Source organism: Typopeltis vanoorti, chromosome 8 (assembly GCF_054136105.1).
Source record: "Typopeltis vanoorti isolate ZY-2024b chromosome 8, IOZ_Tvanoo_1.0, whole genome shotgun sequence".
NCBI classification, from domain to species: Eukaryota; Metazoa; Arthropoda; class Arachnida; order Uropygi; family Thelyphonidae; genus Typopeltis; species Typopeltis vanoorti.
The window spans coordinates 121,854,270-121,881,116 of record NC_143556.1 but is presented as its reverse complement, the minus strand read 5'-3'; the positions used below and the strand labels follow the sequence as shown (position 1 = coordinate 121,881,116).

The window sequence follows — 26,847 nt, the reverse complement described above, 5'->3', positions numbered from 1 at the left end:
CCATTCGTTATTTTATACTGTCTTTTATTACATGGATTTGAAATAACATGTTTGACAAAAATAAAGTAATCATGTTAAGTATGCATGTAATTTTTTTTCAAATTTAAGTTTATTATTTTTGTAACAATATTAATTATTTTTAATTTATTATTTTTTTAATATATTATTTTCATATTGTGTTTATATTACATATATTCATATGATGTTCATCTAAATTGTAATTGGTGGAGGGAGTGGTAGAGATGGAGAGTTGTAGAGTAGGTGTCCTCCCTCGATGAGTCTTCGGACTCCTTGGAGGTATCACAAAATAATAATAATAATAAAAATTCAAAGATGAAAAATTATAAGAAATTTCCAAGTTTTTGGAGTTGTGTTAATTGATTTCAAGTACTGTTATAGTTAAATAGAAAAAATGAACTCGAATTTTTTTTTATATTATTATTAAGACAGACCTCCGAGGCCATACTATTCGCATCAGCTGTCATACCTGTTCTTGAATTCATTCATACTACTCGCACACACACAACATTCAATTGCAATCCATTCAAGGTGCAAAAAATCTAGCCCTGACCCCCTTTCTTCACAGCATTCATACATTCTCAACTTCCATGGATGCCTTCATGTGCTTCCTCCACTCTCCATAAAATTCAAAATTCCATCTACTGAAATTCTGTACAACCATTTCAGAAGTTTGTAAGTCTCAATCATATCACCACTCTTTCTCCTATTTGCTAGTGTCTGCAGCCTATAAATTCTCAATCTGTCTTCATAACTGTATTCCATAATCCTGAAATCATTTTTCAAACTCTCTCCATTGTATCAGAATCACCATGGAAACCAGGAGACTGGACCTGCATGCAATAGTCCAAGTGGGATCTTATCAAGGCCTTGTAAGGAGACAAAATAACTTCCTTATCTTTACAATGGAAAGTTCATTTCACAATTATTATTATTCTCTGAGTTTTATGTTACAACTTTTATTATATAAGCTTTCAACTTCAACTTCCTGTCTACTAAAACTGAAAGATCACTAGCCTCATCAGTTTCTTCAAGACATCATCATCATCATCATCATCAAATTCCTGCCATGTACCCTCAAGGGGTGTACAGGATATGATAGTACTGCATGAAAAAAATTACATCATTATTAATTTCCTATCTACAATTTTCCTCCAAATCAGTCTGTTACTTGTCAACACTCCAATATTATCAGATCTTATATTTCTATCGTCTAAAGCACTTTGTACCGTATCAATCCACCTATATCTTGGTCTTCCTCTCGGTCGTTTTCCTGCCAACCTGGCAGAGAACACTTGTTTTGCTAATCTTTCCTCGCCCATTCTGTTTAAGTGACCATACCACCTGAGATTAGCTCTCCTAACGCATTCCTGGATGCTGACAATGTCAAGTTCTTTTATAATATCCTCGTTTTTAATATGATACTGCCATTGATGCCATCTGTTCACGCCTATAATCTTTCTCAGGACTCTCATATCTGCAGTCTCTAGTCTTTGGTCAAGTGTTTTACTTCTGACCCAGCTCTCAGATCCATAAGTTAAAACTGGTTTGAACACTGTCTTGTATACAGCTAATTTAGTGTTCCGACTAATTTCTCTCTTATTCCATATGAATTTATTCAATTGACTTCCCATCATACCAGCTTTGCTGATTCTGCTGTCTATTTCTATATTTAATTTACCATCTTCACTAAAAATCGTGCCTAAATAGCTGAAATGTTTTACTTGTTCCACAGGTTCTCCATTCACAACACAGTTGACATTTTCAATGATTCTGCCTATTTTCATTGTCTTTGTCTTTTTATTGCTGACCTTCATACCATATCTATTACAAGAGCTATTCAATTTAGTCAGAGAATCTTGCAGACTTGTAGCGGATTTATTTAGAAGTATAACATCATCCGCATAAAGCAAAGAGCTGACATTAACATCTCCAATTTTGATATCATGTTTAATACCACTTTCCTTCATAATGTGATCCATATAGATAATGAATAACAGAGGGGATAATGTACATCCTTGTCTCACACCAGATTTAACATTAAACCATCTTCCTGTACTTCCTTCAATTCTAACTGCTGACTTGCAACTCAAATAAAGACTAAGTATTGCTTGATATAATGTTCCATTGACACCATATAACTGCAGCGTATTGAATAGCTTCTCTCTTGGCACCTTGTCATATGCCTTTTCCAGATCGACAAAACTTAAATACAGATCTTTGTTATATTCCCATGCTTTCTCGACTATTTGTCGTAAAGTGAAGATCTGATCCTGACAGCCTCTATTTGGCCTGAATCCAGCTTGTTCTTCACCAAGCTTTTCTTCCACAATTCTTCTCAACCGTTTCTCAAGTATACTTGCATAGATCTTGCCAGGAACACTAAGTAGGGAAATACCTCTGTAATTCTCACATGCAGTTTTATTTCCCTTTTTATATATGGGTACTATGAGAGCTCTACTCCAATCATCGGGAATTCGTCCCTCTGTCCAGGCTTTCTGAACTATGCAGTGCAGCCACTGTAAGACTCTTATACCACCATACTTCAGCATTTCTGGTCGAATATCATCTACTCCTGCTGCCTTTCCACATTTCAAGCCTTTGATGGCTTTTTCTACTTCAAGTATGGATATGTATTCCTGACTGCATGCCTGGTCAGTGTTTTTTACCACTGTGCTGTTATCACTGCTTGTTTCATTTAGCAGTTTTTCAAAGTAATTACTCCATACTTCAAGGATATCTTTTTCTCCCGTTTTCATGTCACCTTTATCATCTCTAACTCCTTTTACAGCACACTATCTCCCATTTTTAAGCTTCTTCAACAACCTCCAGAATATTTTGCCACCTTCTTGATATTTATTTTCTATATTCTTGCCAAAGTCCTCCCATGACTTTTGTTTAGCTAGTTTTACACAGTGTTTAGCATTCTTGCATTTGTCTCTATATTCTCTAAGAGCACAAGCTGACTTATTTGACAGGAACTTTTGGTATGCTTTCTTCTTTTCCTTCACTGCCTCTTTAACCTCCTGTGTCCACCAAGGAGTTCTGAGTTTTTTATCCTTACAAACAACCTCACCACATGCCTCTCTGGCAGAATCAATCAATGTTTTCTTCAGAGTTTGCCACTGAATCTCCAAAGTTTGATTCCTGTTCCCAAACTCTTTCATTTTTCCTTCAATAATCTTTGTGTATTTTAGTCTACAGCTCACATCTGAGAGCTGCTCAACTTTTATTCGCTTTAAAACTTTCTTACATATTATTCTTTTCAATATGAAATTCAATTTTATCCTGCTCAAGACTAAATAGTGATCACTTCCAATTTCAAATCCTCTGTACACTCTGGTGTCCTGCACCAGGGAGAAAACATCACTATCAACAATAACATAGTCAATGAGACTTTTCTTATTCCTTGCCTCTTCTCTCCATGTGAATTTGTGCACATTTTTATGTTGGAACATGGTGTTAGTAATAACCAGTCCATGTCCTGAGCAGAAATCCAACAGATATTTGCCATTATTATTAGCTTTGCTCTTTTCTCCAAATTTTCCCAAAATATTTTTGTATGTCTCACAATCATTTCCTACTCTGCTATTTAGATCCCCAACAAGGACCAACTTCAAGACATTGGATATCTAATTACACAAAAGTGCATGACTTTACATTTATTAAATTGAAATGACAGCTATTTTCAAATGCCCACAATTACAGCCTATTCACATCATTCTGCAAGTACTGTATCAGAAGCACTCTTGATTACTCTACCTATCTCTGCATCATCAGCAAACAGTTCGATGACATATGTCAAATCCTTCCCAACATTAAAGTAAGTTATTATTTTTATAACATGATTAATTTAATTAATTTTTTCTCCCTTGACAGAAATGATGGATAAAACAAATAAAAAGAAGCCAAAATGAAAAACAATTTCTTTAGAAACAAAACTTGAAATCTTAGATTGGCTTGCAAAAGGTGAAGGTTACACATCTATAGGAAAAGTTTTGATTTGAACAAAGATACAATCCTACAATAAAAAAAAACAAAAAAAAAAAAAAAAAAACGAAAATGTCATATGACATTCTGTAGCCTCTGGTACAAAAATCAGTGCTAAGTCTTCTTCATATACCAGAGATATAGATATAGAAAAATGAAAATGATGCCACTAACATGGATTGAAGATCACACCAAAAAACACATACCACTACCATCAAATAGAAGGCTTTAAGAACTGAGAAATAAAAGAACTAGAACCATCATTATGAGAAGAGATTGGCACTAATACCCAAAGAAAATCCTAGGGAATTTTTTTGCTATGTGGCCAGTAGGAGGAGAAATGATTGTTGAAGAATGACATTAAGGGATAAAAATGGGAATAGAGTGACTGATGCAGAGGACATAGTGGAGTTGTTGAATGAGCACTTTATTGGAGTATTTCGTCCTGGAGAAGAAGGTTTTAATACTAGCGGAATAGGACAGGTTCAGGGTTTAGAGGTGCAAGATGAGAGAGTGTTCCAAATAACAAGTACTCTGGATACCAGTAAAGCTGTGGGACTGGATGGTATTTTACCATGGGTTTTGAGAGAATGTGCTAAAAAACTGACAGCCCTACGTTGACATGGCCCTTCAATAAAATTCTGGCTATGGGAAGGAATGGAAGGAAGGTAAGATAGTGCCACTGCACAAGGGCAATAGCAGACTGGAAGTGTCTAATTATAGGCCAGTTTTTGTGTCATCTGATTTCTGTGAGAATCAACATGGATTTGTTAAGGGGTGCTCTTACTTTAGTAATATAATTGCCTTTCATAATAAAGTGACAAGAGCAGTTGATGAGGGAAATTGATATACTGCCATTTTCTTGGACTTAGCAAAGGCATTTGACAGGGTACCACATGATAAGCTGATATTTAAGTTGCAGCACATGGGTTTAAATGTCGGGTTAGTCAAATGGATTCAGGATTAGCTGTCTGATAGGCATCAAAGAGTTTTGTGTATGGTGGGGCATTATCAAGGAAGCAGAAGGTTACAAGTGCAGTTCCACAGGGCTAAGTAACCTGTATTGTTCAACCTTTATATCAATGACATTGTCAATGGATTGCAAGGGGATATTCAGTTGTTTGCAGATGATGTGAAGCTAGGAAGGGTTACAAGTAATAGTGCAGATGTCAGCCCTGCAAGAGCATCTGAATAAACTAAACAGATGGGCAATTAATGGGGTTGTTTAATGCAACAAAATGTAAAGTCTTGAGGTTTGGGACACATAGATGGGAGGATGAATACTCGATGAAGGAGCTATACTGAAGGAAGTAGGGGAGACAAGAGATCTGGGGGCTGATGATTGATAGAAAACTGAAACTCAGGGAGTATATTGCAAAGTAGGTGAAGATAACCCAGAGGATTCCTGCGATATTGAGAAGGATGTTATCCTGTACGGATATAAGAGTTATCATTCCATTGTATAAGACCCTGATCAGACGACACTTAGACTATTGTTCTCAGATTTGGTCCCCAGGATTTGAAGGGGATAAATTAAATGTGGAAAGGGTACAGAAGTGGATAACAAAGATGGTTTCAGGACTGTATAATGTCAGTTACGAGGATCTACTGAGGGAATGTGGACTGCAGAGTTTGCTGGGTTGAAGAAGGAGAGGTGATGTGATCGGGACTTTTAAACTGTTGAGAGGTAGTTATATAGTGTAGATATTGGGGAGTTATTTCACTTGGTAGGATGGCAAGAAGGAGCAATGACAAGGGGACATCTCTGGAAGTTATGAAAGGAAGCTGTGAGAAAGAGTGTGAGGAGTGGTTTCTTTGCTTGGAGGGTGGATGAACTGTGGAATGCATTGCCTGAGAGTGGTTATAGCAATAACGGGTAATGAGTTCAAGGAGTGGTATGATAAACTTTGCATTTGCTAAAAACGACCACCCATGATGAGTCTTTTGACTCCATGGAGACCTCGATAATAATAATAATCCTAATCAGTCATGTCATCTACGAGAATGCAAGGAGTAGATCTGAATAAACTGTTCATTGGATTAAAAAAAAAAAAAAGCATGGGTTATGACAGCAATTTTTAGTGAGTGGTTTTACAACTGTTTTGTTCCAGTGGTAAAGCATTATCTTGAGTACTATGGCATGATTTTTAATGTTCTTCTGGTGATAGACAACACACCTGTTCACTCAAATTTGGAACACCAAATTAAAAATTGTTTCCCTGCTTCATGATAGCACTTGCTTAATTTAGCCAGGGAACAGTTGCAACCTACAAAACATATTATGTAAGGTGATCATTTCAACATTTAAAATAAAATGGATAATGATCAAAACCCTGTTATTAGTCATGTTTGGAAAAGCTTTTGAATCATTGATTGCGTAAAACAAGCAGCTTAGGCCTTATCTGAAATAAGACCATAGATGGTAAATGTATGTTGGAAGGCTATTTGACTAGAATGCTTCAAAAGCAAAAATAATGTGCCTTTGAATACAAGCTATGAAGTATATGCAGAAACAATCACTTTGGCACAAGCAGGTGGTCATAGTGAAGGATTTGATGATTTTGCCATCGATATAAATGAAATAATGCTGACAGAGTTCATAATTAGAACGAGGAGTTATTAGAAATTGTGTTGGAGAAGGTTGACCCAAAACACTTCAGCGATGATTAAGAAGCATCACCACTAGCTGCTAACTTAATTCTAGAAGGCCTTCAATTGGAGGTAAAAGAAAGAGAAGTTTCTTTCACCTACATTCCATTTTCTGATAAATGATCCTACCAGTGGCGGCCCATACATAAGCACTGTGACACTGCAGTGCCCCCAAGGAAAAAATATGAAAAATTTTAATTTTGTTTGTGTTTATAAATAATAACAATGTTTACAACATTATATAAATGCAATACAACATGTTAAAGGTTACAGCTTCTGTTTTGACAGTGATTGAATAGTTAATAATTGAAATTGTTCAATTAACGCTTTAGATTACAAAACAAATACACTGCGATCTAACGCAGTGTCGACATTATCACTATCAACCAATTGCAGTCAGTCTTGCCGATATTCGTTTGCACTTGTGATTGCACGTTAAAAGTCATTCCAACACTGCTTGGTTGGGCAGTGTATCGTATGCTTGCATGAGTTATTTCTGTGAGATACGAAACTTCTATTATTGGTGTTTGTTCATGGTAATGGTGAAATATTTTTAATATGTAAATTTATTTATTAATAAATTGGTTACTGATTAGGAAAAAAAGAATTATTATTTTTTATTTATTTTTATTTTTTATTTTGTATATGCAGCACTCCCACTTAAAATTTTCACCGGCCGCACTGGATCCTACAATTGAAAGAGCTGTTAAATTCCAATGAGATCTGAAATCTTGTATGGATCATTAGAAGAAGCTATATTAAGAAGCTATACTAAGAACTTTCAAAATTAGGATCACAATGATCTATTACTGCTTTTGCTATTAAAATAAATCGTCCCGAACCTGAAACAATGCCTCAAAGGTTTCTGATGTAAGAGGAAATCAATCATTAATGAACGCAGATGAAGGTGATGTACAAAACATTTCTTCGGCTGAAAGTAATTTTGCACCAATTCAGAATAAAAGTGACTTGGGGAAAAAATATCATTAAATCCTATTTTGACGTTCCTGAAATATGATATTTTTGAGGATATGCTAATAAACAAAACTTGTGTTTCTTTTACTGAGATTACTAATTATTCAAATTCTTTGAAGGTGTGGAAGCTACCAAATATTTTTCTATATACAGTACATACTGAATGTCTTTTATTGCATGATTTTTTTTAAACAATACCATTTGGAATATATATATATATATATATATATTCCAAATGGAATATGCCGGCTTACCAGCCCGGAACTCGGGGGGGTTGGGGGTGTAGGCGCAAGGGGGGGGCTAGTATTTATATACACAAGGGATGTATATATAACTATCTATCTATATATATATATATATATATATATATATATATATACACAAGGGATGAATATATATATATATATCAGTGGCATCGTGTGCACATTCAAGTTGGATGTGCTGTTGTGACTTATGCAACCAGCACTACAATATTTGGGTCAATTTGACATGAATTTTGTAGTGCTGGTTTGTTATTATGTAATTTGACTGTATTATAGCATCTTTTTTTTTTTAATATCTGAAAGTTTTAAGAGTACATAGTACATCTGCACTCATCCTAATTGATCCAATGCAATTAATTATAGGATAACTTGGAATGCTTTAATTTATTATTATTATTAGCAATTAATATAATTTTAAATATGGAAAGCATGAGATCAAATGAACATAGTCAACAGCTATGCCTCATGCACACTGTTTATGTAAGGAAGCACAAAGGGTTTACACTTTGGAATGAAATTAGATTATCATTGGCAAACACTAGAATGATTATTATTATTATTATATGAAACCTCCAGGGAGTCAAGAACTAATCAAGGGAGGCTGTAAATTACTCAACCCTAGCTATCATACCTTCCGTTAAATTCATTTACACTAGATGTACTCACTACCCCTAAGGGCAAATTATTCCACTCACTCACTGCTCTCTGATAGAAAAACCTAGCTCTTATCCCTTTCTTTATTATTATTATTATTACGGGTATCTCCATGGAGTCAGTAGACTCATTGCGGGAGACCCAAACTAGCAAAACAATATCTGTCATATCTCTTCTTGAATTCATTTACAGACGAAGAGCTCACAACTAAGTCAGGCAATGAATTCCACTCGTTCACCACCCTCCAGGCAAAAAACCTTGTTCTCACACCTTTGTTAATCACACTCTTCTTTAATTTCCAGAGATGATCTCTTGTTCTTCCTTCACTATCACACAGCTGAAACATTTCCCCTGCATCAATCCTATAAAAACCTTTCAGTAATTTAAATGTTTCTATCATATCACCTCTTCTTCACCTATCAACCAATCTCTGCAATCCACAAGCTCTCAATCTGTCAATGTAGGGGACATTTTTTATATCACTCACCAACTTGGTCACTCTTCTCTGAACCCTCTCCACAGCCTCCTCATCTGCAAGGAATCCAGGTGACCAGACCTGAGCACAGTAATCCAAATGTGGAAGTATCAATGCTTTATAAAGGGGAATAATAACCTCTTTATCTCTGGATGTCAGTGTGTTCCTCCACAACCAAGTAATCCTATGTGCAATCTTGAACACCTTAGCAATGTGTCCTCTGAACTTCATCTCCCTATCTAGTATTTCAAATGATGAAACGAAAAATTTCATCATTTGAAATACTATAACAACCATTCAAAAGTTTATAGATCTGTATAATATCACCCCTCTTTCTCCTGTTAACCAGAGTCTGTAATCCACATACTCACAATCTGTGCTCATAATCTAAATCCCATAATACGGATATAATCTTTGTAACTCTTCTTTGCACCATTTCCACAGCTTCTTTTTCTCCTTGAAACCTGGAAGACCAAATCTGCGCACAGTAATCCAAGTGAAGTCTTATCGAAGCCTTATAAAGATGCAAAATTACTTCCTTATCCTTACATGTCAAGGTTTGATTCAGTATAGAAATTATCCTCTGAGTAGTATTTGCAAACTTTTGCTATATGACCACTGAACTTTAAATTCACTGATACACTGATAGTTTGTATTTTGATACGATTTTTAAATATAGCCATATAATATACACACAAATTGGAAAAAGTAATCAATTATTTCTTCGGATTGAACCAAAGAAAGGTTGAAGTAACTTATTTTACTTACTTATTTATACACAAGGTTCCAATAATCCACAATAATCATAAAATCTGCGAAAGTTCTGCAGAAAACAGGATTTTCAGTAGATCATGAACACTGTTTCCCATTGTAAATACGGACAAAAAGTAATAAATTATTTATAGAAAATTACTTGTCTATATTGTGGTCCTAAACACATCAGTTAACACTTCACGAACACTAAAGAGATGAAACTCAAAAAACAAAAGCTCATGACAAATGACAACATTCAATTGTATTGGTTAACACAATAACCAATCACAACCACTGATTTCTCGGTGCTATTGTGTCAGCGGAAACAGGCTATTTTCTAATGCATCTTTTTTTTAGAGAATGCTGAAGCTAAAATATAATTAGTGTCCACAATCCTTACATTTAACAGTTTAAGTTTTGCTTTCAGATAAATATTATGTGCACGTTTTGTGCGAATAGATTCTTTAAATTGTAAAAACTTGGGAATGATAGAGAGTGGAACTTGCATCTTTTCAAGAAGACTAACCTGTTTATGAAAAGTCCAATCTTTTCAGAATCTTCTGATATTCCTTACTGTCTTGTAGAGAAACCTCGTCAGAAATTAGACTAGTTGTGTTTTAACACGTTTGCTGCCAACTACGAGTATACTCGTAGTTCGTATATGAGCTACACAAGCCAGCTAAGAGTTTACTCGTATGACGCTTACCACCAGCAACGAGATTACCGTACTGACCTTGAAGAAGTGAAAATGCTTGGCTTGTGGGGCTAGCAGCAAAACTGTGTATAGTCATAGATGGCATATGCTCTGCACAAGCCAACTAAGAGTATACTCGTAGGACGCTTACTGCCGGCAAAAAGATTACCGTACTGACTATGAAGAAGTGAAATTGCTCGGTGTAGGAACAGACTATGCCGAAGTAGCGTGGCAGCGAACGTGTTAATTAAAGTTTTTATCTTACCTTATCTCGGCATTCCTAGTCAATAAAATTATGATTTAAAATGTCTACAATCCAAGTAAATACCAGTTACAATATTTATTTACCTTCTGACAAGGTTACTCTACAACACATTAAGCAGTATCAGAAGATTATGGAAAACATTGGACCAGGCTGTTAAATTTGACTTCCAAATAACGGGAAGAGCTGCTTTAATAATGCCCCGAAGTGATTTGTTTACATGCACGAAAGAAACTAGTTTCCAAATTATTAATTATTCTTATAGGGAATAAGAATAATGAAAGCCTTGGAAGCTCATTTGTAAGTACGGAACGCTGTAAGTCGGGTTGTCTGTAACCCGGGGACCGCCTGTATATTATATATACATTATTTGGTGTCCTCCCTTAATGAGTCTTCAGATTCACTGGAGGTGTCCCAAAATAAAAAATAATAATAATAACAATAATTATTATTGCACCATCCATGGAGTCAGCAGACTCATCATAGAATGTTCATTCAACTGACAACTTATTTATCATACCGAATCTTAAAATCTTTAACACTCATTGCATTAACAAGGCATTCTGGTAAATACATTCCATTCCATGAAAATTATCCATGTAAAAAATCAATTCTCACAACCCTCTTCACCACATTCTTACATAACTATCAGGGATGGCCTCTGGTATTTCCCCACTTGTCTTCTACTTTTCATAACCTCAATGGAGTATCTGATAAAATCTCCCACTAACTTAAATGTCTCTATCATATTATTATTACATGACATGTCCAAGGAGTTCAAAGACTCATTCAGGGAGGGCACCTACCCTACAACTCTCCGTCTCCACCACACAATCCACCAACTACAGCGAACCACATCATCTAAACCGACTCAATTTACTGCCCACCACCACAACCACTAGTATTTGCACAAATAATCCAAAATGTCCATGGCCACAGTGGGATTCGAACCTGCAGCCTTTTGGATGGAGAGTGGATACGCTAACCACTCGACCAACCATGCCGGTGTGTCATATCGCCTCTTTCGTCCTACCTACCAAACTCTGCAGTCCACATATCTTCGACCTCTTTCCATGGACAGTATTCCAGTCTTGATATTGTTTTAGTCACTTGTCGCTGGAACTTCTCCAATCGTTCCACATCATAGTGAATATAAGGTGACCAAATTTGAGTATCATAGTCAAGGTGCAGTGTGACCAGTGCTTTATACAGTGGAACAATCATTTCCTTATCCCTACATGTTAGAGTACTTCTTATAACAACACTACGATGTGCAGTCTTTGTAACACTTGCAACCTGCCCTCTAAACTTCAGTCTACTTTCAACTATCACTCCTAAATCTTGAATCTTCTCTGCTTTTTACAGTATGTACAGCACCGCAGATATTGTACACAGCCTTATTTCTGCACTTCAAAATATGACACCTTGCATTTATTAATATTAAAACTACAACCCCACTCCTTTGTCCAAGTCAAAAGTCTATACAAATCTTCCTAAAGAGATTTAATGTGAGCACTATTTCTGATAATTCTCCCACAACTGAGTTCTTCGTTCAGTCCACATGATGTATCATTTACAAAAAAGTTAAACAGCAGGGGCCTTAAAACAGAACCCTGGCGCATGCCACTGGTTATCCTACTTTTTGAGACATTATTTCATTATTATTATTATTATTATTATTATTATTGTTCTGGGCAACTCCAAGGAGTCGACAGATTCATCGAGGGAGGCCCTAACATCATGTCAACAACAACTATTTGACATTGACACAGTATCTATCATACCTTGCCTTGAACTCATTCACGGTCGTAGCACCCACAACAGACTCTGGAAGCTTATTCCATTCATTCACCACTCTCCAAGTAAAAAACCTAGCTCTAACACCCTTGTCAACCACGCTCTTGCCCAGCTTCCATGCATGGCCCCTAGTCCTCCCACCACCAGTCATATTTTCAAAAATATCTGGATCAATCTAATAGAAACCCTTCAGTCATTTGAATGTCTCAATCATATCACCCCTCTTTCGCCTATCGTCCAATCTCTGCAACCCACAAATGTTCAACCTATTCTTATAAGGTTCATTCCCACAGACCTGTTATCATCTTGGTCACTTGTCTCTGGATCCTCTCCACTTCCTCCCCATCACGAAGAAACCCTGGTGCCCATAACTGGGAACAGTAGTCCAGATGGGGTCTTATCAAGGCTCAATACAGAGGAACAACAACTTGTTTGTCTCTGCATGTTAGAGTATTTTTCAGAAGCCAAGTGATTTGATGAGCTGATTTAGTCACTTTTGCAATGTGCACCCTAATCTTCAATTCTCTATCCACCAACACTCCCAAATCCCTGGCCTCATCAATCTCCTGGAGTACGGTTCCATCAATGTGATATACTGCTGCTATTCTTTTCACCCCAAGGTGCATAACCTTACACTTTGCCACATTAAATTGACATCCAATTTTCCTAGCCCAGTCCTCAAAACTATCCAAATCATCCTGTAAAATTTTGACATCCTGTGCACTCACAATTACTCTACCCAACTTTGCATCATCAGCAAACAAGTGAACACTTCCTCTCAAATCCTTTCCTATATCATTGATGAACAAATTGAAAAGCAGTGGTCCAAGAAAAGAGCCCTGTGGCACACCACTAGTCACAAGCCGTCTTTGAGACTCCACTCCTGAATAAACCGCTGTCTGGTATCTCTCCTTCAACCACCCTCCTATCCATCTCACCATCCCGATATCTATCCCCATCTGCTCCAGTTTACTGATTAGGGTTCCATGTAGTATCCTGTCAAAGGCCTTGGCAAGGTCCAGGAGCATCACTGTAAACCCATTACCCTTATCCAGTTCAGCCGTCACTGATTTATAAAACATGAGCAAGTTACTGAGGCATGATCTACCCTTCACAAAACCATGTTGTCCCCATACAATATCCCATTTTCATCTATCCAATCCTGTATTCTTTTCTTCACTAATTTCTCTAAGACCTTGACAATGATTCCTGATATGCTAATCGGTCGGTAATTTACAACAGCAGTCTTGGAACCACCTTTATGCAGTAGAACTATTTTCCCCTCTCTCCACCCCCTTGGAACTAATCCAGACTCGAGACTCAAATTCCACAAAATGGTCAAGGGTACTGACGTACGACACGAGCTGGTATACCATCTAATCCCATGAATGTATTGACTGGTTTATGCAATAGACTACTCACCTCCACTTCATTCACCACAATTCCTGTATAATCTACTGGTTTATTCGTTTCTGCAATGTCACCACCTGGTTGATATATACTTGCAAAGTGCTCACTAAGTAACTCAACTATATCAACTGATTCAGTTACCTCCCTCCGATCAGCATTCTTTAAAATCATTCTGCTATGTACATTTTTCCTTTTACTTGCTACATATCTAAAACACTGTTTAGGATTCTCTTTAGACTGCATGGCCAATGTTCTTTTGTAATTCTTTTTTGCTTTTCTTACCACACTCATTAACCTTCTGGCCTGCGCTTTATACCGTTCATGTGCCTGCCGGTCACCTTTCTCCTTAAATTCCCTCCATAGTTGTTTCTTTTTTTGCAGCTCAAGCTTAATGGTGTTATTCATCCATTTAACCCCTACTTGATTTATTATTCGGACTCTAGGTAAACAGTCAGCCATTGCTTCATGCAAACACTTCTTAACTGCCTCCCATGCACTATCAACTTCTAGTCCTTGCAGTTGTACATGCCATGGCACTGAACCAATCAAACTCCTAAGCTTGTCATACTTTCCAGCCCGATAATTCCACATGTACCCTGTCTTAATTGAAAATTTCACACCTTTAGCAACCTCCCAAGACAACACCCTATGATCACTCTCACCAATTGGTGGCAATGTGGTCATATTTGTTACAGCCAAATCCTCAGATGCAATTACTAGGTCAAACACTCTCTGACCACTAGCATTTCCATTACATAACTGTCGCAGATAGTTATCCCTTAATGACTGCATAAAATCCTATTCCTTCCTCCCATGTGTCCTCTCCTCACTCCAATCAATACTACCATAGTTGAAATCTCCCATAATAATTACCCTCCTTAGACTATTTGCTTGTGTATACTGTCACCACCATCTTTTCCATCACCTGGTCTATAGCAGCACCCAATTGTATATTTAGTTCTGCTAGCCACAATCTCACACCAAATGGCCTCAAATGTGCTCTTTTCTCTATCCTGCAATTCAACTTCTATTACTCCTTGGCTGTAGCTCATCAGTTATCATTAACAATACTCCTCCCTCCATTTTATTCTCCCTGTCATTCCTGAACACACTATATCACATTGAATCCCACTAGCTATATCATCGACAATCAGCCATGATTCACTAATACCAATAACCTGTGGTCTGAAGTGCCAACCAAGGCCAAAAATTCTTCCTTCTTGTTCCTAATACTCCTAGCATGAATTTAAGACCACCATTAGCCCCAACCCTACCTTGATGCCTTATATTAACTATCCCACTCTGATTTGTTGTCCTTATTCGATCGGGCATATTATATTCATTCATACATTCTACTGCCTCACTAAGGACTGTATATCTACCCTCCCCCCTTAATAAATCTAGTTTCCCTGAATTTGCATATCCACTACATTCAGCAACACTTTCTCAAGTCTCCTTACACCATAACCATTCAAATGCAAGCCATCCATCTTATATAGATCCTTTCATCCATCGAACTCATTCCACACATTCACAAATTCCACACCACTCGTCATACATAACCCACACATAAAGTCATTTGCAATTATGGCCCTTCTTTTAAACATTTTACTGTCATACTGTGGCAAAAGACTAATCATTCTAACTCTCTCACTCTTTTCTTTTGCTACCTCAAACAATTCATTCAGGTCTTCTATCATTTCCATTTTATCTCCTTTCAAATCATTTGTACCTGCCACAATAATCATTTCTTTCACCCTTTCCTTTTGCTCTCTAATAGACTCAGTTACATCCTTTATGGTCGCACCAGGTTGGTACGATTTTGTCAAATTCATCATACACAAATTGCTGGTATTGATCAAAGAGCCAATCTCCAATCCATCTTGAAAGTTTATTTTTCACTTGGTTAGAGTATAATAAATTTAGTTTAATCCTTTATCCAAGTGTGAGCAAAAAAGTTTGCTCCTGAAAGTATCTTCAGGACTTAAACTAAATTTATCATACTCTAACCAAGTGAAAAATAAACTTTCAACATTTTTCTCTAAACCCAGAGTAATTTATTAAAAAAAAAAAGGGTGGCACATCATTTGTCAACTTCTATAGGTGGAGATGACCTGCTAATGCTTCTGCCTGGTATCTCCACTTGGGCCTGGCTCCCACTGAAGAGACCTCAATAAAGGTCGAAACTAGTCTGGGTTGTGGCCTTTCCCTTAATGCATAACATTAGACATATCCGCAGGGAGATGTGTTTTGCATTATGGGAGATACTGAGATAGGAGTGTTGGTGGCTTGCTCCACCTTTGCAAGGAGTGCTCTGGTGTTGTACCACCTTACCCCAGTCCTGAAGATACTTTCAGGCGCAAACTTTGTTTGTTCACAATTGGATAAAGAATTAAACTAAATTTATTATACTCCAATCCATCTATCTATTCCAGCATGCTATCTATTCACATCTTCTTCAGCTTGTACTTATCATATGGTAATCTAACAAACACTTTTGCAAAGTTCAAGAATGGTTAATGATTTTCCCGTATCTATCATATTCGTAACCACATCATAAAATGCAAGTAAATTGCCAAATCAAGACCTACCCTCTTATAAATAAATCCATGCTCACCATCATGAAGAATGAAATGTCCGTCAACCCAATCCTGTATTCTCTTCCTAACCATTCTCTCCAACACCTTAACTACAACTGCAGTTATATAGATAGTTCTATGATTTGATGCTTCTGTCCTATAACCATGCTTGTGGATTGGTAGTATTCTGCCTTCTTTCCACTCCTTAGGAACCCTACCCATTGCAACTCTTGCATCAAATAACCAGGTCAAGGGCATAGCTAACTGTTTTGAATATTCCTTAAGAATACGTGGTGCATATATAATCCATTTCAACAGTCCTATTAACATCTAACGGAATTAACATATGATATATCTCAGATTCTTTCACTTCCAATTCTTCAAATACTTGCTTTTCTTCTATATATATAGCACTACATCATTTATGCCATCAGTCTCTATATACAAGTTGCCCAGTCATGAAGTTACTTTACGTGAAACTTGGCTTACACTTGGATAAAGGAATAAATCAAGAATATAATTGATTGGCATCTATAATATATCACTCATGTATCTTATAAACTGAAATCTCCATTTACAGAAAACCTACTCACACCAGTCGATATCTCCACAAACAGTCCCATCACTATCCAATTCAAAAATTGGAATTATATCTACACTAGGCAAATGTGCTGGCTTCCTTATATGTGAAGAAGAGGATATCAACAAAGAGCTTCAGTTTCTTCTTACAACCTTCAGCAAAATGGTTATTCAAAACAAAGTTACAAAGCTACTATTCAATACACCTCCTTGCCACATTGAAGATAGAAATAAGAATAAAGCTATATATCCCTACCATATATCAGTTCTGTTTTGCCTAAGTTATCTAAAGTTCTCAAGAAATATAACATCCGAAATTCTTTCCTTCATCTACTCAAGCTATATTCCTAACTCAGTATGTGCAAAAAAATATCCTGGTGTTTACTGTGTTTGTTGCATCTGCAAAATGCCTTATTTTGGCCAGACAGAAAATCCATCAAGTTAGAAGAACATAAAAGAGACATCACACACACACACACACACACACACACACACACACACACACACACACACACACACACACACACACACACACACACACACACACAGCAGAACTAGAGCCAGCACTCTGTCTTACCACATCCTCAATTCTGCTGATGCTAACGATGAAATCTCTATCAGCTACCTAGTTAAGTGGAACTAAATGGAACACGTTTTTGGTACTCTGATTAACTGGAAAGAAAAATTGCAGAATCTAAAGACACTGTCCTCAATCCAGTACATCTTAACACCAACCTCAGTTATAATCTCTTGGACTCTCATTGCACTGCTATCCAACTTTGGTGTTCAGGAGATCTCACAGGCATGCACACTCCCAACAATGAAGAGATACACAGAACACCTTCGAATGTTAATATGTTAGTGTTTTAAGGTAGAGATTTACTCACACAATATTTGTTGGAGATTTTACTCATGTTATGCACACGATGAAGACTTCTAAGAAGTTGTGTTCAAATAAAGCGCAGTAGTTGCGCAATTTATTTAAATTAAAATAGTGTTTCTAATTTTATTTCTCGATTTCTAATAATTTAATCTGTTTCAAATATACATCTCTCAGCCAAGGCAATTTTACAAGCTAGGTTTTAATCCTTTTTCCCAAATAAGCAAACAGACAAGTAAGTCAAGTTTGTGCCTGAACATAGTTCAAGTCTGAGGCAACTCGTGGTAAAGGTGGAGTAAGTTCCGATCACTTTCCTTAATATTTTCCCCTAATGCAAAGCACATCCCCTTGCGGAGATGTATGATGCTATGCATTAAAGGCAAGGGCCCCTACCCAGACCGGTTTCGACCTTTATTGAGGTCTCACCAGTAGGAGTCAGACCCAAAAAATGCCAAGGTTGAAGTAATGCAGAGCTTATAAATTTTATGTAAACAAGTTCCCACAAGGTGCTTTGACCTTATTAAATAAAACTCTCTGGATGAGAGTAAGATGTAGAAAGTTTTTTACCTTGGGTATATACTATGTTAAAGATACCAAGCAATTTTACAAGCTAGGTTTTAAACCTTTTTCCCAAGTAAGTCAAGTTTGCACATGAGTAGTTCAAGTCTGAGGCAACTCGTGGTAAAGGTGGAGTAAGCTCTGATTACTGCAACCTTGGCATTTTGTGGGTCTGGCATCTACTGACAAGACCTCAATAAAGGTCGAAACTGGTCTGGGTAATGGCCCTTGCCTTTAATGCAGAGCATTATACATCTCCGCAAGGGGATTTGCTTTGCATTAGAGGAAAATACTAAGGAAAGGGATCAGAGCTTACTCCACCTTTACCATGAGTTACCTCAGACTTGAACTATATTCAGGTGCAAACTTGACTTACTTGTCTGGTTCCTTACATGGAAAAAAATTTTAAAACCTAGCTTATAAAATTGCTTGGTATCTTTAACATAGTATATACCCAAAGTCAAAAACTTTCTACACACATATATATATATATATATATATATATATGGGGTGCTTAAGGGTCAAAGCTGTATAACTGAGAAGAGACCTCCACATAGCCTTTAAAGGAATGTGGAGAACCGACAAGGGCTTCTGACCTAATGTCCAATCCTCACTTTCTCGTGGTGCACCCTGTTGAGTATCTACTTGGATACTGAACGAACGAGGATGGGCTGGCAATTTGGGATTTAGCCGACCAAATTGTATTCTTATTGGTTAAACCAAAATAAAAAATGATGGTACAACATGACAAAATTTCATGCTGGCTGGGGCGTCACCAGGTTAAACAAGGCCCCCATTGTTTTCGCCAGGGAAACAGGGCGAACAGCGAAAAGTCAGCTACTGGAACTAAGCTGAAAACAAACCCCAACTCAACATCACCAGAGTTAAAGATCGGTACTATCAACATAAAAAGCCTGAATGGCAAAGAAATGGAACTAGCTGAGCAATTAGATAAGTACCAGATCGACATAATAGGGGTGACTGAAACAAAAAAGACAAAAACTGGTGATATCTTTCTGAGCAATAAATACAAAACTGTTATATTCAGGCAATGACAATCAAGGAAAAGAAGGAGTAGCCATAGTAATCAACACAAAATACGAGGCTAATCTTCTTGAATGGCAGTCAGTCTCAAGTAGAGTAATGTGGGCAAATATGAGAATGGGGAACTGGACAATGAGACTTATTTGTGCCTATGGTCCCACAGAAGGTTCTACTAAGGTAGAAGTGGAGGAATTTTCCGATGCTTTAGAAAAAGCAACTGACACAATGAAAAAGGAAAAGTTGGTCCTTGTTGGGGGATCTAAATAGCAGAGTAGGAAATGATTGTGAGACATACAAAAATATTTTGGGAAAATTTGGAGAAAAGAACAAAGCAAATAATAATGGCAAATATCTGTTGGATTTCTGCTCAGGACATGGACTGGTTATTACTAACACCATGTTCCAACATAAAAATGTGCAAAAATTCACATGGAGAGAAGAGGCAAGGAATAAGAAAAGTCTCATTGATTGTTATTGTTATTGTTGATAGTGATGTTTTCTCCCTGGTGCAGGACACCAGAGTGTACAGAGGATTTAAAATTGGAAGTGATCACTATTTAGTCTTGAGCAGGATAAAATTGAATTTCATATTGAAAAGAATAACATGTAAGAAAGTTTTAAAGTGAATTAAAGTTGAGCAGCTCTCAGATGTGAACTGTAGACTAAAACACACAAAGATTATCGAAAAAAAAATGAGAGTTTGAGGACAGCAACCAAACCGTGGAGATTCAGTCAGAGAGACATGTGGTGAGGTTGTCTGCAAGGATAGAAAAATCAGAACTCCATGGTGGACACAGGAGGTTAAAGAGGAAGTGAAGGAAAAGAAGAAAGGATATCAAAAGTTCCTGTTAAATAAGTCAGCTTGTGCTCTTAGAGAATACAGAGAGAAACGGAAGAATGCTAAAGAGTGTGTAAAACTAGCTAAACAAAAGTCATAGGAGGACTTTGGCAAGAATATAGAAAATAAATATGAAGAAGGTGGCAAAATATTCTGGAGGTTGTTGAAGAAGCTTAGGAATGGAGGAAAGAGTGCTGTAAAAGGAGTTACAGATGATAAAGGTGACATGAAAATGGGAAAAAAGGAAATCCTTGAAGTATGGAGTAATTACTTTGAAAAACTGCTAAATGAAACAAGCAGTGATGACAGTACAGTGGTAAAAAACACTGACCAGGCATGCAGTCAGGAATACATAACCATACTTGGAGTAGAAAAAGCCATCAAAGGCTTTAAATGTGGAAAGACAGCAGGAGTAGATGATATGTCATGATATGATGATAAATCATGATGGCAAGAAAGAGTTAACGAAAGATGAGCGAGCGACTTCATTATTAAAGGTGTGCTAGAGGATGAAATGCACAAGGTATGTATTCCAGGCGGTAAAATAAGTAGAGTGATTGAGGCATTGAATATGAGGCGGAAGCAAGCAAAAGAGTTAATTGTATTAATTGGTACAAATGATTTGAGAGAGAACAAAGAGTGTGTCAAAATGAATGTCAGGAGACTGCTTGGAAAGATAAAAGAGAATAGTGTGACAGGAAGGGTATTCAGTGAGTTGCCTAGGTATGATTGTGGTGAAATGAGGCGGAGAGCAAGGATTATGAATGATATGCTGGTTGAAATGTGTGAGGAGATGGCAGTACAGTTTGTTAATCTGTGGAATGAATTTGAGGGACAAAGTGAGCTCTATGGGAGCGATGGACTGCATTTGAGTGGTTATGGTGTGTGTCGCTTGGAGAGGCTGCTGCTGGAAAGTAGAGAAGTGAATAGAGTGAATGAATCAGATCGAGAGGGGAGTGATGTGGAAGAGCAGGAGAGTAAGAGAGGAGAGATTGAAGAAGTGGAAATGAATGGGGAAGTGAGTGGTATGAGCATAGGAAATGAGAGAATGGGTGTGCAAGAGGAGCAGGGAAACAGGGAGGCTCAGGGTGGACAGGGGTACACAGCGTGAGAAAGGTGGATGCTCCAAGAGAAGGTGAGAGCATTTGTAGGCAGGAAAGTAATGGGATAACCAGGGATCAAGAGGAAACAGATGGAATTGCAAAGGGTTCTGAAATAAAGAAACAGAAAGGGAAATGGCCCCAGTCCAGCATGGAGAGATATTCATGAGTGGTATCATCAAGATCTCTTGATGATACCACTCACTAGATGAGTGGTATAAGTGGAACTAGCTGTAGATCCAGAAATGAGTTGTTGTGTTTGTATACCAATGCTAGAAGTATAAGAAACAAGGCAGATGAAATGGTTTCACTAATTGCATCTGTTCACCCAAAGTTGTCGGAATAAGTGAGACATGGTTAGATGACGATGACATAACAGGAATAGAGATGGAAAGGTATGATGTGTTTCGTGAGGATAGAAGGGGTAAAAAGGGAGGGGGGAGTGCTATTGATGATAGAGAAAGAGTTATGTCCATACAAGGTTGAGATGCAAGAGGGAAATAGTGCCAGTGGTTTTGAGGCAGTATGGTGTGAGATAGAGGTGAATAGAATCAAATACATGGTGGGATGTTGTTATAGAACTGGTAATGTGGATGGTGGTGATAGTGAAATGTATAGTCAAATAAGCCAAGCAAATAAGAAAAGGGTGATCATTATGGGTGATTTTAATTATGGCAATATAGACTAGAATGAAGAGATAGCAACTGGAAGTAAAGAAAATGAGTTTCTTGAGTTTTTGAGGGATAACTACCTCAGACAGTATGTAACAGAGGGCACACGAGGATTAAGGGTTTTGGATTTGGTCATCTCATCGGCGGATGTAATCATCAATGAGGTGTCAAATCATTCAGCAATTGGTGAAAGTGACCATGAGGTGATTACCTGGGTGGTTGCCAGCAGTGCAAGGACCCCTGTGAAAAAAAGGGTATATGTGGAACTACAAGGGGGGGGGGTGATTATGAAGCGCTCCGGAGACAGCTTGCGGGTGTAGCATGGAATGAGGAGTTAGCTGGAAAAGAGATCAATGCAGCTTGAGGGATTTTCAAAAACTATTTAGTAGATGCAATGTCTAAATGTATACCATGGGTGAGAAGGTTAAATAAGGTAGGTGTGAGATGGATTAATAAAGAGATTAAGCATGCAATACAGAGAAAAAGGACATTGTGGAGGCAGCATAAGAGAAGTGGAAGTAACCAATTTCATGAGGTTTACAAACACCAGGCAAGGAGGGTGACTTGGTTGGTGAGAGTAGCTAAAGAGAGGTATGAACAGCAGTGGACTAATGAAGCCAAAAAGGACCTAGGGAGTTATTTCGATATGTAGCCAGCAAAAGAAAGAATGATTATGGAAGGATGACACTGATTGGAGGAAATGGCATAAAGACAGCTGTTGTAGAATGTGTGGTGGAGATACTTAATGAGCAGTTCATAAAGCTCTTTCAATCTTGAGAATGTGACTTAATGGAGAGTTTGAGAGCGGTTGATGGAAGGAGAGTGACTGTAAGTGAACAAGAGGTGTTTGGGGAGATGAGTAAACAGGATGTAAATGAGGCTGTGGAACTTGATGTTATAACACCGCATATTCTGGGGGAATGTGCCAGAGAGTTGACACCTGCTTTGACATATTTTTTTAATACGAGTCTTACACTTGGTCAAGTTCCTAAGGAAGGGCAAGTGGAGGGAGGGCAAGATTGTGCCACTTCATAAGGGAGGTGATCGAACTCAAGCATAACACTGTGGGCCTATCTGTGTGTCAGGTGTTGTGGTTGAGTTGTTGAAGAGGTTTGTGAGAACTTGGATCCAGGGTTGGGTTGACAACAACGGTATGGTCTTTGATGGATGGCATGGATTTGCTAGAGGGAGGTCATGTTTTGGTAATCCACTTACTTATTGCGATGGGGTGACTGCTTCCTTCGACAGAGGGGAGGGATACACATTAATATACTTGGATTTTGCAAAAGCTTTTGATAGAATACCTCATGATAAGTTGACGGTCAAACTGGAGCAGATGGGGTTGGATATTGGAATAATGCATTGGATTGGAGATTGGCTGTCTGATGGGTATCACCGGGTTATGTATGGGGTGCAATATCCGGGAAAGGGAAAGTCACTGGTGGAGTGCCTCAGGGGTCTGTTTTGGGGCCATTACTATTTAACTTGTATATTGATGATATTGGCGAGGATTTGTATGGAGATATTCAGTTGTTTGCAGATGATGCAGGGTTGGGACGAACCATGATGAGTAGTGCAGATGTTGTGGCCTTGCAGGAAGACATGAATAAATTGAGTGATTGGGAAAGCAAATGGGGATGTGAGTTCAATGTTGCAAAATGTAGGGTTTTAAAATTTGGAAAACAAGGATGGGATGCAGAATTTATGCTTGGTGAGAATATATTGTTGGAAGTAGAGGAAATGGGAGATATGGGGGTGATAGTGGATGGTGATATAAAATTTAGGGAACACATCGCCAAAATTGTGAAGACAACACAAAGACTTCTGGGAATGATGCAGAGGTCACTGACGTGTAGAAGTAGGGAGATTCTTGTTCCATTGTATAAGGCTTTGATTAGGCCACACATGGTCTATTGTGCCCAGATTTCGTCACTTGGTTTTCAGAAGGATGAAGAGATGTTGGAAAGAGTCCAAAGGCAACTGACTAAGGTTGTTTCTGACCTCTGGAATAACGAGTATGAGGAAAGATTGAAAAGATGCAATTTGCAGAGTCTAGTGGAGAGAAGGAAGAGGGGAGATATGATAGAGACCTACAAGTTGGTAAGGGGTTGTTATAGGATCAATGGTGGAGAAGTTCTACAGAGAATAGTGGGAGATCAGGGGAGAACCAGAGGTCATCCCTGGAAACTGTATAAAGAGGGTGTGAGTAGGGGAGTGAGAGGCAGGTTTTTTTCGTGCAGAGTTGTGAGTGATTGAAATGCCTTAACTGAGAGTGTAGTGTCTGCAAGGAGTTTGAATGTGTTTAAGACACGGTATGATGAGATGTGTGTGAGATAAAAGGATCTCCTAGATGAGTCTTTAACTCCATGAGGTCTTGTTTAATAATAATAATAATAATAATAATATTCGACGAGAAATGCTGATGTATGGTGGTATAAGAGTCTTACAGTGGCTGCACTGCATAGTTCAGAAAGCCTGGACAGAGGGAAGAATTCACGATGATTGGAGTAGAGCCCTCATAGTACCCATATATAAAAAGGGAAATAAAAACTGAATGTGAGAATTTCAGAGGTATTTCCCTACTGAGTGTTTCTGGCAAGATCTATGCAAGTATACTTGAGAAACGGTTGAGAAGAAATGTGGAAGAAAAGCTTGGTGAACAACAAGCTGGATTCAGGCCAAATAGAGGCTGTCAGGTTCAGATTTTCACTTTACGACAAATAGTCGAGAAAGCATGGGAATATAACAGAGATCTGTATTTAAGTTTTGTCGATTTGGAAAAGGCATATGACAAGGTGCCAAGATAGAAGCTATTCAACACGTTACAGTTATATGGTGTCAATGGGGCATTATATCAAGCAATGCTTAGTCTTTATTTGAGTTGTTAGTCAGCAGTTAGAATTGAAGGAAGTACAGGAAGATGGTTTAATGTTAAATCTGGTGTGAGACAGGGATGTACATTATCCCCTCTGTTATTCATTATCTATATGAATCACATTACGAAGGAAAGTGGTATTAAACATGATATCAAAATTGGAGATGTTAATGTCAGCTCTTTGCTTTATGCGGATGATGTTATACTTCTAAATAAATCCGCTACAAGTCTGAAAGATTCTCTGACTAAATTGAATAGCTGTTGTAAAAGATATGGTATGGAGGTCAGCAATAAAAAGACAAAGACAATGAAAATAGGCAGAATCATTGAAAATGTCAACTGTGTTGTGAATGGAGAACCTGTGGAACAAGTGAAACATTTCAGCTACTTAGGCACGATTTTTAGTGAAGATGGTAAATTAAATATAGAAATAGACAACAGAATCAGCAAAGCTGGAATGGTAGGAAGTCAATTGAATAAATTCATATGGAATAAGAGAGAAATTAGTCAGAACACTAAATTAGCTGTACACAAGATAGTGTTCACACCAGTTTTAAGTTATGGATCTGAGAGTTGGGTCAGAAGTAAAACACTTGACCAAAGACTAGAGACCGCAGATATGAGAGTCCTAAAAAAGATTATAAGCGTGAATAGATGGCTTCATTGGCAATATCATATTAAAAACAAGGATATTAGGAAAGAACTTGACATTGTCAACATCCAGGAATGTGTTAGCAGAGCTAATCTCAGGTGGTATGGTCACCTAAACAGAATGGGCGAAGAAAGATTAGCAAAACAAGTGTTCTCTGCCAGGTTGGCAGCAAAACGACCCAGTGGAAGACCAAGATATAGGTGGATTGATAATGTACAAAGTGCCTTAGACGATAGAAATATAGGATCTGATAATGTTGGAGTCTTGACAAGTAACAGACTGATTTGGAGGAAAATTATAGATAGGAAGTTAGTAATGATGTAATTTTTTTCATGTTGTACTATTATATCCTGTACACCCCTTGAGGGTACATGGCAGGAATTTGATGATGATGATGATGATGAAGATGATGATATATATAGCTGGCCTTGTTGGCCCAAGTGGTTAGCATATCCGCTCTCCAGCCAAGAGGTTGCAGGTTCGAATCCTGCATAGGCATGGATGTTTTTGATTGTCCACGTCCCCAATATATACTAGGTCACTCTATGGGAGTAGTAGATCCAAAATCTCCCTCAATGGGAAAGGCAGTGGGTAGAAATATAGGCTGTCAACACACACACATATATACACCATCTGATCCAAAGTATCCAGACACCTACTCGAAACTGTAAACAGACTTTCCCTCTGACACACTTTCCAGTAATAACATTAATATCGGGTGGATCTACCCTTTGCTTCTAGGACAGCTCTAACTCTGCCAGGGAGACTTTCAACCAGGTGTTGGTACATCTCTGGATTAATGGCAGCCCATTCTTCCTGAAGAGCTGTATCCAGAGCAGCTTGTGATGTGAGTAATTGGGGTCAGGAGCAAAGTCAGCATTCTAATTCATTCCAAAGGTGTTCTATGGAATTCAGGTCAGAGCTCCGGGGCCGGCCAGTCCATTTCTGGAATGTTATTGTCCACAAACCATTCCCTCACAGACCTTGCTTTATGGTCTATTTATGTAAAATTGTCATGCTGATATAGACAATAGTCATCACTGAACTGATCTTCTATCAAATACAGTACACAATGAGTCCAAATGTCTTTACATCCTTCTGTATTTAGATTTCTGTGTAGTTTTTCAACAA

The 26,847-nt window shown here is 37.8% G+C and overlaps 1 protein-coding gene across 1 annotated transcript in view; it reads right to left on the bottom strand.

Annotated features, from left to right (window-relative positions):
- Cubn (Cubilin) overlaps window positions 1-26,847 on the bottom strand; it is a 2,223,842-nt gene that overhangs the window by 986,066 nt on the left and 1,210,929 nt on the right. The gene's annotated exons all lie outside the window — the stretch shown is intronic.